An 11169-nucleotide genomic window follows, 5' to 3' on the forward strand; every position below is an offset into this window, starting at 1 on the left:
GTCTCCAGAGAAGCTTTTTCTCTCATTAGTGGACAACTTTGGAGTTAAAGGAGTGAGTTGAAATATAAGGTTTTTTGGCTTTGGGTTTTTGTTTGTTTTTCTTTTTTTTTTTTTTATTTTCTTTTGGGGTTTAATTTCTTTTTTGGTTTTTTGTTATATGCCTGTATAGCATGACAGCTGATTTAATTTCAAATATAAGACGTGATTAGACAAGCAGTCTTGACTTCTATTTTTTCCCTTTATTACATCATACAAAAAAATGAAAGTATTTAAGACATCTGAAAGGTGATAGCCCTTCTGATACTTTATTTTTCCCAGGATAAATTTTGTAACACATTATTATTGTCTGACATATATATTCTCAATCCAATGTACAAGATCTGTTGAGTTTCCTGAATGCTTCAGATGATGGATGTTTGTTGCAAGAGGCATGGTCAAATGTTTGGACTCTGTGCTACTTACGTGAGGTTAAATAATTACTAGTCTTCTTTTTTCTTCCCTTTGTCTGACTTTTTTGCTCCTGCTCTTGAATTAGCCCATGCAAAGTGTCTTTTAACCAGATCTAGCTAGTATGAGCTGACTGTAAAATAACCTACCTGGAGGAGCAGGAGGGAACACTGAGTCTCATCAGTGCCCAAGCTACAAAAAGAAGAAGCAGGTGAGAATAAGGCGAGGGTAGAAGCAGCAGCTGTGTGGTGGTGCTGCCAGCTCTTGGGACAGCCCTTAAGTATAGGCAGAGTTGCACTAAGTCTGCAAACCACCTGTGCAGTGCTGCCACCTTATTTCAGTGGCCTCTTGTCTCCGTTGTCAGAAGAGTGAGTAGGATCACGCACGGGGCATTGATGAGCTACCTGAAGTTCAGCCATTTCCTCAGGCAGTAGCATTGTTTTCTGCCTGTTATTTCACCCCCTTGAAATCCCCTCTGCTCCCCACCTGAGAGAGCTGTGTCCAGCTTTGTGCCTCCAACATAAGAATGAAGTGAACCTTTGGAGCAAATTCAGAGGAGGCCACAAAGATGATCAGAGGGCTGGAGCATCTCTCCTATGAGGAAGGGCTGAGAGAGTTGGAGTTGCCCTGCCTAGGGAAGAGAAGGCTCCAAGGGAGACCTCAGAGCCCCTCCCAGTACCCAAAGGGTACAGAGTTGGAGAGGAACTTCTTGCAAGGCCAAGGAGGGACAGGGCAAGAGGTAATAGGTTCAAACTAAAAGAGAGTAGGTTTAGATCAGATATTAGGAATAAATTCTTTACTATGAGGGTGGTGAGGCAGTGGAACTGATTGCCCAGAGAAGTTGTGGCTGTCCCATCCCTGGAAGTGTTCAAGGCCAGGCTGGAGGGAGCTTTGAACTCCCTGGTCTAGGGGAAAATGTCCCTGCTAATGGCAGAGGCTTTGGAACTAGATAATCTTTAATGTCCCTTTCAATCCAAACCTTTATATGTTTCTATAAATACACACAATACTGAAGAAACTTGCTATTCAAGCCCTCTTTCTGCTTCTCATTAACTTAAAGGGATAACTTTCTCTGACTTTTAAGGGAGCAGGGTCTGGCCCTGCAGTGGAATTCAAACATAAAACATTGTGCCTTCCTGACAGCTGTGTGCCTTCTGTGAGGGGAGCCCAAAACCCAGCAACACAATACAGCTTGCTGTAGCTGCTTCAAAGTGAGAGAGCAGCAAGGGGAAAACATTTATAAATGCCAGTACTGGCAAGGAGAGCAGGGAGATGTTGGTCTGTTGCTTTCAAGGATCAGCAACTACTGTGTGTCCAGGAATTCTGCTTTTTGTGATTGAGCTTCTGAACTTCTAATTTGTATGCTATAGAAAAAAATGAACATATCCTTAAGACTGACCAGAAAAGTTGCAGATCTTTTTGTTTAGTGTTCCTAGGGGTTGTTTGGCATATGGCTACTGTGTCACAGACCCTTTCAGCCTAAGATTAAAGGGAAAACAGCTGATTCTGTTTATAGGAGCCTTCAGATCTTGACTAGATTTTATGTGGATATGGTTGTGAAACTTGTTTTAAAATTATTTCTTTATGTTTAATTTTATTTTTCAGGGGTTTGGAATGCCAGAAGATATCATTCCGGTTGTATTTTCTTATGAATTATCTGTGATTACAAATAATGTGGCAGTATTTTTAGTAAGAGTTTCTAATTTCCAAGTCTATTATTAAAATCTTGGAAAGTGTGTTTGCTATTATAGCATCAGTAATATCTTTTAGTACCTAATGATTTTATTTTGACTTTTTAATCAGTTTTTAAAGAAATATTATTGATATTTGTATCTTGTTTTTTGTGTGGCCGGGCAGACCCTGCTTAAAATTAATAGTGGCATTGTGTGTAGTATGTGGGGTTTATAATGAGCTGACATCTCCACTTGCTGGAAAATTGCTCTGCCAAGGGTATTCTACATGAGATATCTGTCATGATAACACATGTGTTCCCACTCATGTCCCAAATAAAAAATGAAATTTTTTCAAGACCTCATTCCAACACCTCCTTCTCATGTTAAATGTATAATTACAAATACTATATTTCAGACTTTTGAATGACTTTGCACTGTTTATTTATGTTAAACTATGCCTTTTAAACTTTTATTGTCTCACATAAGATAATTGTGTATTTTTTTCACATTCACTAATCTCTAACATTTAAAAGAGTTTATCTGTGTTTCTTTGTAAAGTTGAACATTTTTTCCTGAGGATGTTTAGGAAACAAAATAAAACCCACCCACCTTAAAAATTCAGTACACATTAGATTCTCAGTAGTATATGTAATTTATTCTCTATACAGTTGTCACATGTAACAAACCATTCAAGATTGGAGTCTCCAGTTTAAATACCATTTAAATTTTTTTTATATCACAATTTACTGTTGCTACATGAAACAATTATGAGCATGTACTCTGAGAATTGCACAACACCAGCCTTGTAAGCTCCTGTAAATTGTATTTACTAACCATAATCTCTATAAATGTGTGTATATGCTTACACAAACATATATGTCATTTATTCTAAAAGGGTTTTTAAAAATATTTTTATTGATAGCACTGCACAGCAGAGGTCCATATAGAACATATCATGTTGTAAGGAATAATATCATGCATTAATGTTTCCAGTATGTTTTATAGGATGATATCTTAGCATGTGACCACTGGGGTAGTAGCTCAATTTTTACCACCTTTACACTTACCTTCCAAAGTATTTTCTTATATGATCATGAATCATCTCATAGAAAAAAAAAAAAAAATTAAGTACATTGAAACTATAAGAATTCAGTTCTAACTTTATTTTTGCAAACTAATTAAAATGAGAAATAAAAATGGCAAATAAGAGAACATATATGTAATGTATATGTAAAATTATGTTAAATATACTGTGCCAGTTGTTTAGATGAACTTATTCCAGAGACATTTATAACTGACAAGGCAAGAAAAGAAAGACACCTGATGACAAGCTTTTAGAAAGCTTTCATTGTATGAAGGCCATTGGTAATACTGATTTGGGAAAGTCCCGTGGTAGATGGTAGTCTGACTAAAACCAGCATTTATTTGTAAAAGCTTTTCCCCCATATATATTGTGTGTTGTTATTTAAATTGGGTTTTTGTACAGTAATATGGGGCAGTATATTATATTTGCAGTTAAAATGTTCCTGCTTTAGATTTTGATAATTTATGCCTTGCCTAATACCTACAGCAAATAAAAATGAATTGTTTTATTTGTTTACTGTGATTTGCAGGGATATTACTGCATGACAAGGTTACATTGACCTATCATTTCATGCATCAGCAGTTCTTCTATTGCACTGATTTGAACAGGCCTAGTGGATAAAAAAAGGAGCAATCCACCCAGTGGACTAAGCTAGAATTATAATAAATAGTGCACATTCTGAAGGGCAGAGTAGGTTAAGTATGGTACTTACTGCACTGGGCATAATTTTTGTGATGTGTCAAAATTTAAGCTTTTTTATTCCAACTTCTACATTCAAATTTTGTACTTTGATTTTATGTAGTTATGAAGGTCATGCTGTAGCTACAGTTGAGGGAAAACGTAGGGGTTTGTAGCTCCTGTTTTTAGGTTAGGTACTTGTGAAAGTGCAATACATCTCTTGGAATTCACACTCCTTTCTGGAAGTACAATCCTAGATACTGTTGTCGCCCCTCATGCTGGAGAACTTCACCATTGTACAGTCATATCATGTCAAATAACCCTTCCTAGTCATGGTTTGACATCTGCTAGACAGAGGAAAAGGGGCTGCATGGCTTACAGCTTCACTCTGCCTCTAGAGCTGTCTTGTTCCAGCTTGCTCTCCTTGAATGCCAGCAGTATCTCAGTGAATCAGGAGGGGCTGTGTCCTGGCTGTTCACTCCCAGGTAAGCTTTTTAACTCCTATTATCCAAGGGGTGGGCCTGTTGTTTGCAAGGGGTTAAATAACTGGTAAATCTTCAACATTATTTTAATAAGACATACCAAATAAGAGTTTTACATTACTCTGGAGTAAGATGTCTGGCTATTAAAAATAGAAGCTTGATTTTTTGCTTCTCTAATGACAAAGAGTGGACATTAGACACATTTTAAAAATCTCTGCATGTTTGTTCCATGTTGCTTTGTTGTGGTGATCTGCTAGGACTATAAAATCAAACTGTAGTGGTGAGGGTTTAATAACAGTGGAAAAGCAAGGCCATCAAAAATTATAATCACAAATTCTAGAAAATCTTAAATGCTAAAGAGCATAATTGTTGCATTCGTGTGGTTTGCTTACTGAAGAATCCCCAGAGAAATTCATTTAAGCACACATGTAAGTTTTAGTGACCTCAGTAGGATGTAAGGACAAACTGTGGATGTTTACATAATCAGGTTGATCATGAGCTGTATATCAGTGTTTTGCTGGATAGATGACTTATAATAGTGATGGAGACCCCAGTGAGGAGCCCACCACAAGAACTTGTAGGAGAGGAAACCCTGTTCAAGTCCTCACTGGTTTCCTTACTTTTTGTTTGTTGGATTTTTTCTTTAAGTCAATATGCATTAATTGTTTCAGTAACTGACATAAAAATGTGCTGTCCCAAGACTTCTTTAAAGGAAAATAAAAAGGGTATTCTGTTTGTTGTGGTGTTCAGTGTCTTTTCAGACAAATTCTGATGGTCTGCTCTAAAGAAAAAGACATGGTTGGTCTTTTGTTTTGTTTTGTCATTTCATTTTCTACTAGGGACAGTTGTTTAAAAAGGACAGAGACCAAAAAGGTAAGCATCAGCTTAGTCCGGAATCTAATATACACCTCCTTTGTAGCAATAGATTATTGAATTATATTTTACATTCCATTGCTTTATGTATTTATGCAGTACATAAAGTAATTCCAAAATTTCAGGTTATCCTTATGTGGATTTGTGTTGAAACTGGTGAAAATTTTCACTACCTCAGAATTAAGTAATACCATTAATATAAAATTAATGTTTTGTAAAGTTCCTCTCTCTACTTTGGGAGCAAACAAACAAAATCAAAAATTATGCGTTTCGGGGCCAAAAGATAAATTATTTAACAGTTGGTAACTTTTATAATACTATTTGCTTTAAAATACTCATTACTTAATCAGGGAAATTGAACAAAGCATGGGGTTGAACAATTTGATAATGTATATTTGAAGTGGAACTTCAAAAAATTTCACCATAAGCTTCAAGTCAAAGAAATATTCAAGTTGAGGAACAAAACTCCATCAGGTGAGCCAGAATGTGAAACAACTGTATTGAATTTGCTTTTCAGAAGTGGCAGTTCAAGCAGTACCATGGTAATATGTCTTCAGTTTTGCAGCTGACCTATTACATGCTTTTTTAAAGCAATTAGAGCTCAATAATGCAACAATTTGTCACCCAATTAATTTTGAAAGACTGGAAATGCATGGATGAACTGTTTAACCTGTGGTTCACTTGGCACCATTGTAATTTAGATCAAATAAATCATAGTATTGGGTAAGCTACATTATGGGAACTCAACATCTTCGTGTTCTGTGACTTGTCCTTTAATCTGTTTTTCTACTTCTGTTTTAACTATAGGTGAACATATAGATAAATAAATATTGCATGCCTTTGTTTCGTGTAGAATGTTTAAATTCATTGCAATTAGAACCAGTAGTTGAAAAAACATTTATGATAATGTTTCTCCAGGGACCATTCTGTGCCCCAGCAACAACAGAAAGCATATCAGGAGCATGAATGTGTGTGGACTTCTGAACTGTATTTCCTTTACAACTTGGAAAACTTAAGCACTGGAGCTAAAATTCTTATATAAGGCTAAGAGAAACTATGGGCATGTCAAGTATAAACCAGGTACTCTCTGGTCTTTTATTCTTCTGGTCTTGAAGTCATATGTGTATATGTTCTGTTATTTCAGTGCATCAGAATGCAGCTTCATTACAAGGTTCTGCTCCTCCTGGGGACTCACAGTGTAAGAGAAATTTCAATATAGGCAATGTACTGAGACCTAATTTCCAGAATTTCTGCCCTTGTGTGCACAGCAAATGCTGACTCAGATTTTGGTAATTTTGAAAAGAGGTGTATGAATTGTGGAATAATACAATAGAATCATAGGATAGTTTCAGTTGGGAGGGACCTTAAACATCATCTGGTTCCACCCCCCTGCCATGGGTAGGGACACCTTTCACTAGACCAGGTTGTTTAGACAGCTTTTCATTCACAGACCTAGATTTACACATTATTTTGGTTTATAGTGAGAAATGTCCATGCTACATTGTGTGTGTTATTCCTATGATTTCCCAGTGACAACTCCTGATGAGAAATATATTTCTAGATTTTGCTATGTTTGCAAAACAGTGCAACTTTGGAGGCCCTAAATACATGATTATCAGGGTTATAATAGTTTCTCTTTCACCTACCTGTCTGCTGTCACTTAATTTAATGGTTAGCTTTGGTATTTTATTCTTTGATCTCTGTTGCTGTTGTTGCCTCCAAGTGACTTCAGCTGATTTCTCCTGGCTCCCTGTTCATTATCTGGTCACAAGCTCCTGCATGCCTTGTTTTTTAGGGTGGGGAAGGGAACCTTCATTTCAACTACTGTAGCTGTTTTTTGTAGAAAATGCAATAGAGAAGAAAGATGGATAAAAGGAGGTAGGATGGCAAACCCCAAAATACTGTCACTTTGCTATAACAAAACTAACAAAATTTGTGTTAGCTTTTGAAAAATTACAATTGCACAGCCATTGTCTGACAGAATCTTGAAGGATGTAATTAGGGCAGTTTTTGTCTTCAAAATTATTCTTCTCTGTGAGATTTTTGAATTCAGTTTTTCTCACTTTATAGTGCATATGTGCAAGTGGTATGCCAAATAATATGAGATTTTAATGTTTTGCTATTGTGGAGATTCTCTCAGGCTTAACCTGGTGTCTGAATTTTCTATATCTATTTTTCTTGATTGATATGATCATTATATCATAAGTGCAATCTTTATTTAAGATCTTTATTATCTTGCTGCTCTTAAAAGTAATTTGTCAGCTTTCTATCCTAATCCTAAAATTATTGATGCTTTTTTTTTTTTTTTTTGCATTGCATTGCATTGCAGCCACTTACTCAAAAGTATTACATTACCCAAGAGCATGATATTCTTCAGGCTATGGACATCCATTTCTGATCTGTGTACTTGTAAAGTTTTTCATTGGTTTACATGATTTACACTTTCATGAACCATAAGAGGCAGACTTATCTCTGGAGTGGTTTTTCTGTTTATTTTGTCACCATACTTGTTTATAGTGTATTATGTTGTCAGCTTGCAGTTCTGATTTATGAACCAGAAAATACTAAGGCCAAGCAGTTTTTCCACTTATTGAAGAAAAGGTGGTGGGTAAGTTTGAGAATCCCAACTACAATATTCATTGTACAGATAGTCTTGCCTTTCACAATGAGAATTACTCTATTAACGGGAACTTGACTTTGTATTGTAAAAGCCAGCAATTGAGAAAATACTTCCATTGTATCTGGTGTTTCTATATCTTAAATATTCTGCCTTGGTCTATAAAATGTCAAAGTAAACATTCTCCATTTGTTAATGTTCAATTACAAGCATTCATTTTACAGTACATTAAGAGAGAAAGAAAAAAGTCAGAAATCCTACAAATTTAGAAACAGTCTTCTAAATTCAGAACAAGTAGCCCATGTGAGTTCACATCAACTGTCTCAATATAATATTAACTAAAGCATCAATAAAAACCTCACTTCCATAAAGCTCACCCTGCACTGAAGCAGAAGACAAATGCTGAAGAGAACTCTTCTAGCAGGAAATTTTCAGCAGACAATATGTAAAAATTAGTAAAGGAAATAAATTTTAAACTGTCCCTTATTCACAAAATTACTTCTGACAGTGTTCTGAGGTGTTACCTGTGATCACAGCAATTGAATTGTGCCAAAACATAAGCCACATTTACTACGAAATGAATGTTAGTCTGAAAGATATTAACCTCAAGAAGTCCCTTTGAATTCTGTTATATGAGAAAGAAGTAATGAGAAGGAAAGGATTGCAAATATCAGCTTAATCCATCTTTGAAATACTGCCAAACTTGGTTTAGATGAGTATTTTCTTCTCTCCCACATTCACTTTAGCTAACACTGCTCATTTGTGATTGAGTCTTCCTAGTCCTGTATCAGTTTAGGATATAAGGATACCTGGGGCAGGATTCCATTCTCTTGCCACTGTGTAGCTACTGGAAACAGGAACAGCAAAGTGGCCTGGTGGCACAGTTCAAACATTCCCCCATAAATGAATGCTTTTCTGGTGACCAGCTGTGCTAATTTTAGAGCTGCTTTGAGCTGTGTGTGTTTTTATGGCAGAAGCAGCACAGAAATTCATCAGTGGGGAGAGTGAAGATGATGCAGAAACAAGTGATGAAAGCAGCAATAGCAAAACAAAAAATAAAACCCTAGCTGTTCAAATGGTAATGATGAAGAAAACTCTGAAGAAAATTAGTGTGGAGATAGTATGGTATTTCATTGATGATTTTGATTCTCCAACAATCTTCAACATACACTGTTGAAGTACGCTGTTTAATCATAATTATTATTAGAAATTTCAGTGTTCTTTACTGAAATTAATATCAGATCTTAGAATTTTTGTAGTCCTTGCAATATTTTCAATTTTATAACTGTAAGAATTATCTTGTTTTATAACCTGATGACACATGCAAACTTGATATGTGCAGAAGTAATTGATAAAGTGTTTTCTTGCTGGATCAACAAGTTACATGGAAACTGTGACACAGGTCATCAGTTGAGCAAAACAGTATTTTAGGAGTATTGGACTTGATATCTTCCTTTGCACCACTTGAACAGGGGAAAAACAGCATGGTTGTATACAACTCTGTAATCTGCAAAGCAGTGTTGTAGCTTTGAGTGGCAGAAATGCTGCCTTAAAATAAAAACAATGCTTGCTGAAAAGTCTTGTGATTTCTGTAGCCTTGACATTAGTGAAATAGGTCTTAAGAGTATTTTAGCTGAAAAGCCTTGCCTGACATCTTTGGAAAAATACTTAGCTTCAATGGCAGTCTCTTGTCTAGATTTGGAGATAAACCAAACGGCACTGTTGAATACATGCCAATTGTAAAATGATCAGAAAATCTACATAACTGATAAGATTGTGACTTGTGCCAATTTAATATTAATTTATTGTTAACATTTATAAAAGTTATAGGCTGAGATGGTATGAACTACAGTAGTAGCTGTCACTGTGGTATGAAATATTCATAATCAGCTGGGAAGGTTTGAATTTACACTCCTGAGGAGTTTGATCTGCATAAGAGATTATAAGACAGACTCCTTGAGCAGATTTACCACAGATATTTAATTGTTTCTCTGGACACAGCTAGGCTTTAGAAAGGACAAAAGGATTCTTTTCTAGACATGGATAAGCAATAAGTAGCCAGCTGCTTTCCAGAGAGAAGTGGAATTAAATTGAAAGGAGTGAAAATTATCAACTTCTTTGCAGTTGTGATTCCTGAATTACTAATATTCATTTTAGTGTCCACATCATTGCTTGCTTTTGAATTTGCATTTTTTTCTAAGAGAAAACAATTTGCTGAAAAACTAAGTGAATTCATATGAATGCTTTTACTAATGGCAGGGGAAAAACGTGGGCTGGGAGTCATTCTTCTTACTTTATAAATATGCTTATTTTTCTGGACTGGCATTAAAACATGAAAATTATTCAGGTATGCTCTTAAGAATCAAATTCCCCTTTAGTAGAGTATCTCAAGAATAGATCATATATATAAACTCAAGATGGTTTACATTTTATACTAATATCTTTGCCATTTTTAATGCAGACATCTATGTGGGATGTGTGCCATATGTATTGCCTCAAATCAGTTGGTGTCCACATGGTGAGGACTAAGTGAACCATGTTACAGTGCAGGAAGAAATAGATAAGTTAAAATATTTTTAGAAGTTTGGATATACATTGGCTGGCATTCCTGTAAAAAGGTATGCATCTAACTTGACAGATAGTGCTACTCTCTGGTTTTAAGGTGGTGAAAAAGTACTTTGATTGAGCCACGCTACTGCAGGTAAGGCTTGTACCCAACTCCTACTTTATTTACAGGGGAGTTTTTTTTAGATATTAATAATTTTACTGTACAAAACCTGCAGTTATATGGGTGTGGAGAACTGGACTGAGTGTAATCACATTCAGTAAAGTTAATGAAAACCAAACACAGCTAGCATGCTGTTCTGGGGTTGGCAGAAGAAAATATATTATATGTATAATAAGCATATTTTATTTAACACATGAGTACATTGAAATTTAGTCTTGCTTTTCACTGCAGAAATTCTAGGCCTGGTATTAGTATTTAGGACTACATAATAACCATTTCATGCTATAATTTTAAGTGTGTATCTTTCTTTTGCCTTAGCATAAGAAAAAAAATCTCTGTTTATCAATTATGTGTCTAAATGATATTTAATGAAGTTTGTAAGTCTTGGAGAAAGAATAGGTTAGTATTTTCATGCTTAGATAGGTGTGCCCATAAAAAGAACTTCCACGGGTTTTTTCCTGCCTTTAGCCAAAGCAATATCTCTGTGTTGTGCTATTTTCCTTTCAGTAATTCTTGATGCAGGAATAATAGGATAAACATGACAGAGAATGCTGATCAAACACTTGTGCTCCTTAACAGGACTTAGC

The sequence above is a fragment of the Pyrgilauda ruficollis genome, unplaced genomic scaffold (assembly GCF_017590135.1).
Source record: "Pyrgilauda ruficollis isolate IOZ18807 unplaced genomic scaffold, ASM1759013v1 scaffold3, whole genome shotgun sequence".
In the NCBI taxonomy this organism is placed as follows: Eukaryota; Metazoa; Chordata; class Aves; order Passeriformes; family Passeridae; genus Pyrgilauda; species Pyrgilauda ruficollis.